We start from the raw sequence: 13,104 nt of genomic DNA, 5'->3' as shown, positions 1-13,104 counted from the left end.
TATCCCAAGCTGGCTGATGGCATGTGCCTGAAGATCAAAGCTAAAAACCTCTGCATAGGTAGCTGTTGGTATTTTTTGCCTGTCCCTCAGGTCTGCTGCATGCCCAGAGCACCCAGCTCAGGCACAGCCTGCCAGCTGCGTCTGTTTGCAGCCCAGGTTTGGTGGGCAGAAGCACCTGCTGCCATTCATCTTTCACATCACAACCTGGAGCTAGAAAACTTAGTGGGGATGTCCAGCCTTCCACATACAAGATGCTTTGGATCCTGCAGGAACTTTATTGTTGCTTTCCAAAGGGCAATGGCCATTAGGTAGTGGTGGCAAGGGAAGGACGGGATGGTGCCAGTGTCTGTGGAGCAGGGTGTCATGGCACAGGCTATACGTTGTGAAAGCTATGGGTATAAAAGCAGAAAAGGTGCATTTCTCAGCCCCCTTGTCTCAGCGAAGGTACCTAACACCAGTGGTGAACACGTAGCACATTTGTAGACCTCAGGGAAGGACATGACTTCAATGACATCCAAATTACCATGGCACCCAAATTACTTTCAAAAAAGCAATGCCCCCTTCCTCAGCTGTTTGAGCACTTCCAGAAGTTTTTCTGCCTGTTTCCTTACCTGCCGTGTTTCTCTTTGTGAGATGCCAGAAGATCATGCCGAGCTGAGGAAACCTGGGCTGTCTTTCTGCTGTGTCTTCTAATGCTCGGAGCGATGGCAGGACAATGATTCCCTCAGATCTGGCTCTCAATTCACAGCACTGAAAGAAGTGCGATGCCCCCTATTTTCTTCCAAAATTATTTTGAGATCTCATGGAAAGAATTATACAAGAACTAAACAGCATTATTATTTTTCTCAACTTAACCGTGCTTTTGACATTTTTTGACTTTGAAACTAGAAACATTGGGGCGTTTTTTTATTATTTCCCAGGAAGCCATTTAGTTAAATTGTATTTTAATAGTGTTTCAACAGACTTTAGTGCAGGAAATAAAGTAGTCAGAAGTTATGCACCTAAGCGCTGCTTTGCATTATATTTCCCCACAAAAAATGTATATTCGTTGTTGCTATGAAACCAGAAGTTTTGCTTAGATCAGATCATTTTTTTTCTCATGCCATGGATAAAAGAACTGAATGAACAATGCACTGCTAATGTTTTTCACTTTAAATCTACTTGAAGAAACCTTTCACCTCCCACACTTTCCAAACAAATAAGGTCTTTTAAAAATTATTTTGGTAAGTTTAGTGCTCCTGAAAGTGCCTTCTGCAGCACAGGTGGGAGAGGCAGTGAGAGGGGTGCTGGGGCTAAGTGTTGGCTTGGCAATTTGAGTTTTGCAATGATTTATGCCTTGGTTAAATTGAGGGGTGTGTTTTGCTTATGTACCAGTTCCTCACTTCAATAGTGGGGGGCTCTGAGGGTCCTCCTGAGTCCCGAGCCCCAGTGGGAGCCCATTATGGCACCAGGATGTTGCCGATGGTAATGAGAATATAATTTCTCATTGAATAACTTTTTCTGGTTGCCTTTTTGAAGAAAGCTGTGGTTATGAAAGATTCACTTGACTCCTGGGGCTGGGTCTTAAAGGGGAAAAAAAAAAAAAAAAGAGGTGAAAAAATTGACTTTGGATGATGATTGTGTCTGGCCTGCGGTGAGACAGGCAGGTTCTCTGTTTTTTGTTGCTTGTCTACATGTACAGTGTGCATACATCTGTATCTATATCTATATCTATATCTATATCTATATCTATATCTATATCTATATCTATATCTATATCTATATCTATATCTATACAAATATGTGTTTATACATGCTGTATATGTAAATGTATATGTATACTGTATAGCTCTAACAAAAATTCTTGAATATATGGACATATATATGGATGTGTGCCTGCATGTGTGTGTATATATATGTGTATGTGTGCCTGTGTATATATATATAGATAAACTTTTATATATATATATATATATATACACACATACACACTAGCATATTCCTGAAAAAGGACTCAAAGTGAGAAAGTTTCTCTTGCTCCTATCCTCATTTATTTCTAATTGTGGATGATGGATTGCATTTATATGCTTTCCTCTAATCTCTTTTATTTAAATACAAATATATCTCCGTAAGAATTCCTTGGAAGAACTGTGGGCAGAAAGCTAATTTAGCCTCGGTACTGCTTTATATTCCTTCCTCGCTGCAGACATAACAGTAATGGGCTTGTAAACGCCGGTGTTTGCAGAAGCCCCCCACCTGTTTCAGGGAGCAGCTCCAGGGTGTCTCGTGAACCCCCGTCTTTCCCCTGCTATCAGCAGGAGGGTGGCTGTAAGAATAGTGCCTGTGTAACAGCCCGTGAATGGGAAATGAGATGCAGCAGCCAAAACTGGAATGAAAGTCTCTTTTTAGCTGCCGAACAGAAGATAGGAGTTAAAATATGCAAGTCCGTGATACAGCCAGAAAAATGTGTGCTTTGTTAAAATTAACTAGTGAGGGCTGTTCTCCATCCTTCCTCCTCTGCCGCCGCAGTAAACACCACAGCTCCTCTCCAAACAGGAGCTTATTTTTGGGTTCACTTTGCACAAGCTTTGACCCTGTGCTCCTGATTCTTGTGCTGGAGGCACTGGGTGCCGCTAGCTGCAAAAACCTCCCCAAGACATCTGGCCTGGTGTCTATATACACACACATATATATGTAAATATACATATATACATATATATTTTTTTTTACAAGTCTCTAGCTGCTCTGTTTGCAAAATAAAGTTGCAGTCTGTGAACTAAAAAAAAAGGCAGAAAAATCGGCAGTGGGTAAACATAAAGCTGTTTGGAGCAAAGTGATGCTGTCTGTAAAATCAAAATGTTTCTAGGGTTCCTTTTGCTGGTATAGATATAAGTCATACCAAGTGTTACCTGCTTCTCTAATGCAGCGCCCGTGGCAAATTTTCTCTGTCAACTTAGACTGCGTTTTCAGGGAGCCTGAGAGACCAGCCCCAGATATTAACCTGGTTCCTACCACTGTTTCTTTAAAGAAGAGCATCTTTAACTACGACTTAGTTCATTAAATCAGGGATGAAAGGAGAATGCAGCTCAGAGTAGGGGAATTAACCCAGCAGGGAGCTGGGTGAGGGATGGAAATGAAGGGAGGTGTAATATCCAGCATGCAGGGCTCCAGAAGCTGGCCGATATGAGACATTTACAAGTAGCCTTTAAAATTTTGGGAAATTCTTTTTCTACTCAGGCAGCAGGATTTTCCAGGGAGAGGGGATGTACTTGTTAGTAATTCAGGATAAGCCCTGTGCCATATGTAAGCCACAAATCCAAACGGGTTTCTTTCAGGCTCTTTGTAAACCCTGGCATTAAACTTCCAGCAGTTATACTGGTTAAACTGCTGGTCTTGTACAGATACAGAGGAGACAGCTAAGGGTAAAGTGTCACCTTTCCCTTTTGCATTTCCAAAGACAAACTCCCATAAGAAGGTGTCCTCAGCTTTTGGGGCAGGAAAGGAGCAAGACCCACATTGTCTCCCCTTGAAACCAGTGCTGATTCCCAGCTGGTTTGGATGGCAGAAGGAGAGGAATTAAAGGATGCTACAAAATGTAGCTGTTGTGATCAAAGTGAACTTTTGGGTTTGTCACGCTGAGGTGTGATACACAGTGTGGCTGTTTATACCTCCACTAAGTTAAATTAATATTGTTATCCCTTTACGAATGATAGATATTACCATGCTGCCACTTCAAAAAAGCAATTACTGTATCTATTGGGCAGTACATTAAATGACACCATTTAATTACAGCCTAATTTATTTCTGAATGAAAATATTTAAAATTTCTGTACAGTATATTATTCCATCCAATTACTGCAAAGGCCTGTCCGTTTGCTGTCACAGATGAGCTCAGTTGGCAAGCTGGCCACACGCACCCGCGAGCACTTGGCTTTTTTTCTCCTGTGCATGGTGAATCACCTCCAGATTCAGCCCCAGCAGCCTGATTTATGTTTCTGATGGCCTTCCTGAGCTTTAGCGGAGGTGAGATATTTTCTAGCCATCCTCAAATCTGAACCCAGGGCCGAGTTCAGCATCGCTGCTGCTGAGCCCTCCAGAGAAATTGTGTTTCTGTGGGTGCTGGAGCCCTTTGGAAAGCTCAAGCCAAATGGCATGCCTCATCCTTGGAAATGCTCCCAAAATATTTCCATAGTGGGCATTACACGAGGTCAGCTTTGGAGCTATCGGGGGAATCCCAAGTCAAGCCAATAGAGGATTCAGGAAGAGGCTGGAACACCTTTAAGGGGCATGGTATGATATCCCAGCCCCACTGAGGTCAAAGAGGCACTGATGACCATGTTGGTTGGGGTTTCTCCTGGGCCCCCTGGTGAGGTCTCCATGGTTAACCCGGAGCGATGCCAAGCTGAAATCCAACAGTGGCCCATCATTTTAGTCCTTCTAGCAGAGTTACACCATGCCCCAAAAGTTTACATTTCACAAAATTCCTTGTGATTTCAGCCACAGAAGCCCAACAAATGTAATAATTACGGCCAGATGGGCCAATTTGGCATAGATTTGGGCAGAAAGACCTGTTGCTGCTAGCTAAGAACAGATGATTTGCTGTCCGTGCTGTTAACCAGTCACAAGAAAAGTGCCTGCTTTTATGTGTGTGTAACTAATGGACCAGTAAAATAGAGCTTTAAAATAAATAAATAAAATAGCTACGCCTCTGGCCATATGTTCTGGGTTGATGTTATATCATGTCCCAATTTAGCCATGCCATGTTTGAAGTCAGTGGCAGGAAGGTGCATGAGACACAGGGGCAGTATGCTGGCCACAATGCAGCAAAATTATCAGGCAGTTTAAGAAAGCCATTCTTCATTTGGAAAAAAAAAGAAAGAGAGAGAGAGAGAAAGAAGATTAAATTATTAAATTGAATTTATAATGTCATTTCTGGCAAGGTCTGATGTCTGAAAGGGCTGCCATGGATGTGATTGTTGCCACCGTCGGTTGCCACTGCCTATCCGAAGGCAGATATTCCCCACTGCCCCCTGGGCTTGTGGCATACCCACGGCTCATGCTCTGGCTTGCTTTAGACCAGCAGAAGAGGAAAGTGCCTGCAAAGCACTTTTCCATCAGCTTTAAGAGCTGGTGGTGGTGCTAAGTGCCCTACCGATGGGATGTTTGTGACTGCTGTCCTGTTTGCACAGAGTGGTGGGAATCGGGAGAGAGGATTTCACGGCTTTGGGAATACAAAGGGCAAGCACTGTTGAAAGAATAACACTTTTGTGCAGCAAACCAGAAGAGATACAGATGCCCACTGGAAACCTTTTAAATATACAATGGCCATGAAGCACACAGCCACAGCCTTGCAAAGGGCAGTGTGGGAGAGAAGTTATTTCTATATTATTATTTTCTGTGATATTGGTGTCTTCTGAGCAGCCTGAAACAGGGCAAGAAGTTTAGGGAAGGCTGGGAAATGGATGCAGGCAGCGTTCCCACTGCTTTTGCCCTCAGCTATAAACCTCCCTGTGTTAAAGGTTTTCTTCAAACACAGGTGCCATCACTGCTTCGTCCCAGGGCTGTGAAATTTCTGGGCATTGTGTTGTGAAAGGGAGGAAAATGGTGACTCGTCATGCTCCATGGCAGTGCAAGCCCTGGCTCTAGAGCACGGGTTTGAGCACATACCAAAGTCCCAGCGATTTCAGTGCTCTAGTGCTTTGCTGAACAGGTTTGCCTTCAATAGATGTTTAAGGTTAGGCATTTTCCAGCCTGGGACCTGGCACTAACCGGCACATCAGCACCTGCCAAAAAGGTTTTTCTTACCAGGAACTCAGTGCTTCACAACAGAGGGATGAGATGCTGATCTGCTTTTAGCAAAGGGTGAAGACAAGAAGAAAAAGGGAAAGTGAAAAAAAAAAAAAGAAAAAAAAAGTTAAAGATATAGTGAAAGAAGAAAGAGAAAAAGAGAAAGAAAAATAATAGAGAAAAGGAAGACTGATGGTAGACTATATGCTTTTGCATGCTGCTGCTTTTGTGGTTGGTTGGCAGATATGAAAGATGCTGGTGATGGGAAGATCAGACCTAAAGCTTTAGGGTTCATTCACCCTTATAAACCAACTGGGACTGTGGTCAGGTGTGAATTAGGAGCTAGAAGCTACTCAGTTCACATTCAGAGCTACTCAGAAACAGCCTGGAAATGCTCTTCTGGACCACAAATCCTTCTCCAGCTGTGGAGAGGATGTTGTACAGCCCCATGTGCACTGAGCTCTTGTCCTTGTGACCACCTCTGAACTACTCACCAAGTAGGTTTACTTGCAAAGAAAAAAATGGGTTTCTTTCTGGGAGCAACATTGCTCCTTTTTCTTCATGCTCACAGTTTTGGGGTTTTTTTTCATTATGGCTGGGAAAAGGGAGAAGAAATAGAGACACAGAAGAAACCTGACAGTTTTCACCTTGGTAGGGAATCTGGGCTGGTAGTTTGCTCTTAGATCTGTACCACAACTCTCATCTTTATCAGAGAGGGTGGCAACTATGCTTATTTCTCTGTGTGATAAATACACTGTAGTAAAAGGCTGTTTCCAGATGGTAATAGCTGGCATATGGGAGTATACACACATATAAGCAAAACATCAGTACCCCCAACAGAAACCGTCAGCAGGCAGGCTGGTCAAAAATTCTTCAATTTTAATGGTGTGTGAAATGTCACATGAAACGCATTCACTCAATAAAAATCATGGGGAATGTTATTTTCAAATGAATTCTTTAATTAAGAATTTTTTCTTCAGTCTGAAAGTTTCACTTAGTCCTGGAACAGCAAAAAAAGCCACCAGAGCTGATCTTAGCAAGATGAAACACGAGTACTGGAAAACTGGGAGGGGGGTGGGGTAAAAGAGATAATTCAGATTGTAAAATGCTAATTAGCTTCTGGGATAGCAAAACCATTTGTTGGGGGGTTTTTTGGCTGCAAATACATTTACCATGAAGACACCTAACTGCGTTCAACCTGGGGAAAACCAGGCTGGATGCCGAGGTTGTGCTTGCAGAGAAGGTGGGGTGGGATAAGCTCTTTGCCCCCTGAGGCACAGACATGAAGCTGTCACAGCTGTAATGCATCTTTCAAAGCAGGTTAAACCTCTTGCTCTTCATTACCGTGGGATCTATAAAAAGTGCTGGCATTTGCCCATTTGTTTTGTATTTAGATGGTGGTGTTCACATTTGCACCCAGGATGGGAGGTGAGTTGTGTTGGGGAGCTGTGCTGTGTCCTCCCCTTCTTCCCTCTTGCCATGACTTTCTTCTGCTGCTGGCTGCAAGTCTAATAAAACATAAGCATGGTGAATTTTGCAAAGCCTTTAATTTAAAATGCTATCCATAAATCCAGTCCGCTTTGTTTTGCCATGGATGTTTTTTGAGCTATATTTGCTGCTTTTGCATTTTTTTTCTTAGGTCTCTGCTCTGAATCCCCTTAGACCTGCAGTCAGGGTTTGCTCTAGGGACCACATCTGCCCTTGCCCTCCTGCCTTCATGCTCTTTCCCTGCACAGGTCCTTCCATGCAGCCACAGAAATGTGCTATATATTGCCTTTGTGTTATATATTCTCTGCCTGCTACACACAGTCTGTCTGCTGTATGTGGTCTATGTGCTGTATAGCTATATAATAGTATTCCAATTACATTTACATACGGCGACTGTTACATGCACTAGTAGCTTTTGCCTAGAATCACCCAGGTTTGGTTTATTTTACCAAGGCAGCTCCCTAAGTGTGCCTTTAGTGGACACACCAACCTCCAGCCTGCAGAAGGGTGTGTTGTTTTTCTGAGGTAAACAGTCTAATAGCCACGCTGGCTCCCACTCAGAACGTATTAGTTTATGGATTACATGTAATGCAACCCATTGTGCAATGTGGCCCGGATTACAGCCTGATAAACTCCGTGTAAGCGCAAAGCTGAAGCCGTCTTTAGCGCCCTTGAGTGATAGTTACCGATGTGAGGCTGCTCACACGCGGTGTTTAAAGGCTCAAGCCCCGCAGTTTTTAGTTTTCCATTTCAAACAACGTGGGGAGCTGAGCCTCCAGCCCTCCCCGCCCTGGGGACACACCTCAGTACGGGGTGCCCATAACTCGGGGGGAGGCAATTGCAGTATTTCAGCTCCTCGGGCACATCCCCATGGGGAGTACATCCCTGTTCTGGGGTGCAATGTCTTTTTGCAACATCTTCAGGTCCTCAACAACTCCTCCCTCTGCTGTCTGACTGATCCAGAATTACACAGCTGGGGCGATGTCTGCCATAAAGTTATGATGTCTGTGTGACCTTTTTTTTCTTCTTTTCCTCCAATCCAAATACTATCTGCTTTTTTTTCCCTGAGCTATGATAGCGTCATCCTTTGCCTTTTCAGAGTACCATGCTAATTGGGTTGGAACAGAGGCTTTCATTACCAAAAGCAATAGCTTGCAAAGCGGCACCAATTATTTTCCTACCAAATGCAGGATTATTTAATCTGAGGCTGGATTTTGAAGCCAGTGGTACAGGGGGATGGGGATACCCCACTGGCTTGGCACAGGGGGATTTTGAAGCCAGTGATACAGGGGCACAGGGATGATGGTGGTTATCTAGGAGAGGGGCATGGACAGGGCATCACCTGCTTTTCAGGCAGGATTTGGGGGGATGAGGAGGTGTCAGATCTGATAAAAGGTGACCTGCTGCAGGAGCCAGCTGGTATCAGGATTTCCTGAGGCCAAAGTTTGGCCTGTTCGAAGCTGTGTGAGTCAGTTGTGGAAAATGAGAGAACCTGGAACTGCAACGGTCATTGATAACGAGAGAGCTGGTGGGGATATTAATCTTCCTGCTTTCAAGGTTAAGCTTAATTAACCTCTCACTATTAGATGCCAGGATGAAGCCTTGCAAGAGGGACAGAGCACCTGAGGGTTGCCTGTTTCCATCCCTTAGAACACTGGGTTTTTTTCCAGCCTAACCTGCTCAGTCAGCCCTACTGCACTCACGATCTCTACCTTCCCTTCCTGCGCTGGGGCTGAAGGATGCACATGGTAAAGTCAGTGATGAATACAGAAAAAAGCAAGATTTCCTACTGGGGGAGGATTTGGGGTTGCCACCAGCTCTCCAGGTTGGCGTAGAGGAGTAAAAGACGCAGAGCAGATGCAGTAAAATATCCTTGGTGTAGGGGAAATACTGCTCTAAGCTGTTGTAGGGCATTAGGACCGTACAAAGTCAGGCTGTGCAATAGGGATAGAAACCTCCGGGCTACATGGTGCCTGCAGAGCGAGACCTTTCCTAATCCCTGATCTCTATGCAGCTAATACAGGAGATTAAGGCAGTAAGGACAGATGCTCCGCTCCTGCAGAAACACCCGCCTTGGCTGCTGCGCCGCACGTCGGGTTTTGTCCTCCCAGAGAGCTGCTATTGAAGATGGGGAGAGAGGGAAATCAGCAAGGAATCATCTCTGATTAATCAAATAAGAGCGCACACGTCCACGGGGATCAGATCAGCCCTCCACGGGAACATGAGTGCTGCCATGCCGGATTAAGCCCCTGTCCATCTCCTTCAGCATCTTGCACCAGTACTGGCTATCACCACATGTTTCTGGGGAAGGTGTAAGAAAGCCTGGGAGCAGTCAGAACCACCCTCCCCCCTGCAACGTTTTCTCTCCTCTGCCTCTCTGCCTTGTTTCTCTGCCATGCAAAAGGGGCTGCTTTTGCTCCGGACTGTGGGACAGGCTCTGTGTGCTGGGGGGTTTCTTTATTTCTAGTTTTTTCCTTTTTTCTTTTTTTGAGCTGCTATTCATCACTATTGGAAGTGGCAGGAAATGCTGCATTTGTGGCTGGCGGCTGAGGTTGCAATGTGACCTGTAACACCCTGCCACAAGGCACTAGGGACATGGTGGGGACAGTAGACTAAGCCCTGGGCTGTGCTGCTCACTCCACAGTGTCTCAACCACTTGTCCAGCAGCAAGGACATAGCCTTAGAAAGTCCAGCCAGCCCAGGAAGAGGAGCAAGGCAGCGGCTGGAAACGCTTTGGAACATTTATTTTGGATTTGAAGTTCCCTCTGTCCCCTGGCAGCTCATGCTCAGCAGGTTGGCAAAGGAAGCTTTGCCTCCTTCTCCTGGCACTAAGCCTGCTGTAGGCAGAGCCACAGCCCCTGCTCTGTCCCCAGTCACTGTCCCAGAGGACATCGGGCATGGATTTTTCCGAGCTGTTCCCTCCAGCAAAGGCAAATGATGGGTGAAGCCCGGGAGCGGTCAGCTGGGGACAGACAGGCAGTGGGTTCACCATGTGTGCCCCTGCCTTGGTGGATAACTTTCACACCTTCCTAGCCTTAGAGCAGAACCTTGTCTTCATCTGTCCCTGCTCTCACTTTATTGCCCTCCTTGACACCTGGATGGGTGCAGGGCGAAGGGTTGGTGCCCATCGTGTTGCTGCAAGCATGTCTTGTGCTGAGCCTCCACCAGCGCAGCTGTGCTGTGGAGGTGCTGATTTTTTTGCTTTAGAAATAAGATCCATCTTTTCTTAGATCTGCAAGGCTAATTGAGCGGAGGAATTGATTACCATGGGCATAAAAACTTCTTATCTCTTTAAATCCATAAATGATTTGTGCCAGTGTAGTTATGAAATCCCCATAAAGTCCCTGAGGTGTGTTCCGCTGGAGAGCAGAGATGCTTCATGGGGTCCCTTCTCTTGAGAAACACGTAATCCAGGGAGTGATGCCCCATACCTGGCACCTCTTCAGAGGGAAGCTATGATTTCTGTCTCGAGTGGCTCGATGTTGCTCCAACCAGCAGTACTTTTCCCCAGCCATAGTGGTGGAGACCACAGAGGCAGCTGCTTTTTTTTTTTTTTTTTTTTTTTTTTTTTCCCTTCTGGGGATGAGGCTGATGCAGGAACATCTCAGCTCACCAGTTCTGTTCATCCTTGGTTCACTGTAACCCACCCGTCTGAAACACACAGGACTTGCCACTCCTGAACATGCTGAAAACAACAAGGTACACTTGGCAGTAGCAATCTTGTCGCAGCAAAAGACTATGGTGGTGGGTATCTCATATAAAGTATTTTAAATAACTATATGTATTTTAATGTATGTATTTAATATTTTTTAAAAAGAATGTATTTAATATTTTTAAACATATTTTACAATATATTTAAATATAAACTTTAGAAAAAATATTTCTGAGCTCCAGGAGGAAGTGCGATGCAAGGCACCGTCCCTTGATGCATTCAAACAGCTCTAATATTTAAACTCTGCCTTTTCCTGGGAACCTCAGCATCCCTCGCTGACAGGCGTGTGCAGAGTCACATAGAGTATTACAGGCACCAAGCACTACAGTTTCAAGCCAGGTTTTGGGGGACTCTATGAGTTTGTGATGAAACCCAGGCTGTTAGCAATGGCTTCTTTTTTTTTTTTTTTTTTCCCCCACTAGAATATTACCAGCCTAAGTGGATGCTTTCTTCCCCCCCCCCTCCTTTTTAATGTATCCTCTGTAGGCAGAATCATGTAGTGAGCAACCTGTGTGCTCCAAACAAGATAATGTGATGATACTGTGAACCCCCTGCTCAGCTGGAGATTGCTAGATAATATATGGTATTCTGGTGAGATAATAACCCAAAATGGAGTGAGTATTTCTCCCTGCAGCATTTACATCAAATACTTAAGGTAGCCCTTTGTGGACAGAGAAGTCGGAGGTGGTATCATCTGACTGGAGAACAGAAAATACTTGAAAAGGGGAAAAAAAAGAGCTAGTCATTGAGATGATTTTGTTTTCTTGAGTCTGCAAGGCTGGGAGCCTGTGGGATGAAAAGGGACGGAGGGAATAATTGGAGTTATAAATGTGGGCAGCAAGCTTGCTGCTGGGTGAGTTAATGAGCTATATGAAAATTAAATCCCTGGCCTGAGAACCCTGTATGAAGTTGCTCTCCCTTGTATATTTTTCTTGCTGGCTGTCAGCAGGTAGTAGAAAATGGAATGCACAGTGGCATGGGTTTTGCCATAGATGATGCCAGGCCAGCCCGCTGCCAGCAGAGCAGAGTTTGCAGGCAAGGAACAGAGAGCGGCTGCGGTCTGCCTGCCTGCCCGAAAGCACCAGCCGTGTGCCCAGGGGAGATTACAGCAGGAGTTTAAGGGTCAGTGTTGCTGTTGTGGGCTGGGGGAGGGCTGCGAAAACAAGGGGGTGGGTGAGAGGTGATATAAAATAGGTCAAAAAGCCATATTGCAAAGGATGAGCTCCTGAATCTGGGCGATGAAGCAGATTTTCTGCTAAATGAGAGCTAATGAGTACAAATTACAAGGAAGAGAAAAACCTTGGTGCATTTGCTATGTGCAACTTATATGTGATGTTGCTGGGGAAAAGGAAAATGTGACCCTAAAATGTAGTAAGCAAAATAGAGATGAGGCAGTACTTAAGTGTCCTGTGAAACACTGGGGAAATATCTTTGGGAATGTGCCATAGAGTTCTGGTCTTTGCCCCAAAAAGGCTGAGTTGAAATGGCAGCAGGTGCAGCAAAGGCTCGCTGGGAAGGGCAGGGGGAAAGGGGCCTATTTTAGGCAAAGAGATGAAAAATATCATCTGCGTTTGGCCAAGGAGGTTGGGAGAGGACGTGATGCCTGTCTATAAATACAGCGGGAATGTAAACAGGGAGGGAAGCAAACCGATTTAACTCGAAGGGCAATGTCAGCAGAAAAACAAATTGCTCTGAACTGGGCGGGCATAAATCTAAGAGGAGACCCGCACACGGCTATAGGACCTGCGATGACGAGGGCTAATAGGATTGTTGGGGGTGAAAGACCTCAAAGCCAATTTTGAGGGAGAGCTTGTTAAATTGATGAAAGATCTGACAGGGCCGTTTCTGCCAGCAGCAAACTGGGGGCTGAGCTGGGAAATCCCTTTGGGTGCGTGTTAGTGTGAGCTCCCTGACTTGCATCCACAGCATCCCGTGACCCTTAGCTTATTGGTAGTATTAGCAGTGACTATTAATAGCACCATATGACGTTTTATTTTTTTCAATGCCTATCTCATGCTACTTGTAAAAAAATATTGGAGGTATCTGAAAATACCTCCTCACACCAGGCTGGATGGGAGGTTTAGATCGGATATTAGGAAAAATGTCATCACCAAAAGGGTTGTCAAGCACAGGCACAG

This window comes from Falco cherrug, chromosome 7 (assembly GCF_023634085.1).
Source record: "Falco cherrug isolate bFalChe1 chromosome 7, bFalChe1.pri, whole genome shotgun sequence".
Taxonomy (NCBI): Eukaryota; Metazoa; Chordata; class Aves; order Falconiformes; family Falconidae; genus Falco; species Falco cherrug.
This window is presented reverse-complemented; position numbering follows the sequence as displayed.